Below are 1532 nucleotides of genomic sequence, written 5' to 3'. Positions count from 1 at the left end.
TAATCACTGTCAGATATCATTCACTTGATCCAACTATGCCACGTCACCACTGTGCCGCGACCCCCCTGTGCTGGGTTTTTTAATAATTGCTCCGTAAAAGTTACAATACTAAATCATTAAACATCGATTTGATACAAAATTTAATTACTATTTTACTACTTGATTACTACTTAATTACTACTTGAACGAGGGAATTTTTTTCAATTTTTGAGGGTAATGTCTTCGACTAGATACGATTTGTGATCTTTTGACATATTGTTCATCAAAATCGGTCCAGCGAGAGCTGAGATTGAGCGTTCACAGACACAAAAAAAAAAANTTTGTGATCTTTTGACATATTGTTCATCAAAATCGGTCCAGCGAGAGCTGAGATTGAGCGTTCACAGAAAAAAAAAAAAAAAATAAAAAAATAAAAAAAAAAACACATCATAGTAAAATTAATACCTTCTCAGCTTCGCATCGAAGCTAAAAGTATCAATTACTTATGATAAATCTCAATTTCATAATTGAAATAATAATTATGTATAGTTCGAATAAATAAACTTCCTTTTTAGCTTCGATGAGAAACTGTGAAGGTATAATTTTACTATGGTCTATTTTTTTTTTTGTGTCTGTTACCACTTTTTCTCAGCTCTCACCGAACTGATTTCTTTCAATGATACGTCAAAAGATCACAAATCGTATCTAGTCGAAGACGTTACCCTCAAAAAATTGAAAAAAATTCCCTCGTTCCCCGTAAATGGGAGAAACCTATGTAATCGCTATATATGGATCAGTACAATTTTTTCATGAGGAGTAGTATTTATATACATCTTTCATTTGACATACTGTTTTTTTAAATCGGACCATTTCCCTATATACGAGAGGGGTTCAAATCTAAAAAATGCATGTAGAAAGTAGAACTTTTTTTTATCACAATAAAATTAACTTTTGAAAGTGTTCCGGAAAATCTGACACTTTTATATATATCTTAAATTAAAGCTAATGTAATATACTTTATTATGCAAAAAAAAATTTCGGATTNAACCAATACCTTCTCAGCTTCGCATGGATTTTATTTTGTCTTCACGGTGAAAATAGCTACCAAATGCTATTATTGTGTGAAAATTCTCGATTTTATTTTTTACATTTTTAACTTTATAATAATATAACTTATTGAAAAGTGTATGGATTAATATAATTTTTTTATGAGAAATAATATTTATATCCCTCTTTCATTCGACATACTTTATCTTAATCATGATATAAATAATGGAAATAGCAGATCATGTAGCTTTTAGAATAATCCACCAATTTTTTAAAATTAAACACTACCTAAAGATTTGCATCGAAGCGTTTTTTTTTTATAGTGACTTTAATTACTGTCAGATATCATAATACTTGATCCTACTATGCTACGTCACCACTGTGCCGCTATCCTCCTGTGCTGGGTTTTTATATATAATTCCATACATATTTTTTGATATACGTTTTTCATATAGGCAATGAAATGTACAACTACTTTATCATTCTTCAGTAAAAATTGCAATATT

Source organism: Daktulosphaira vitifoliae, unplaced genomic scaffold (genome assembly GCF_025091365.1).
Source record: "Daktulosphaira vitifoliae isolate Bord-2020 unplaced genomic scaffold, ASM2509136v1 Scaffold_1, whole genome shotgun sequence".
NCBI classification, from domain to species: domain Eukaryota; kingdom Metazoa; phylum Arthropoda; class Insecta; order Hemiptera; family Phylloxeridae; genus Daktulosphaira; species Daktulosphaira vitifoliae.
Note: the sequence above shows the minus strand (reverse complement) of the source record.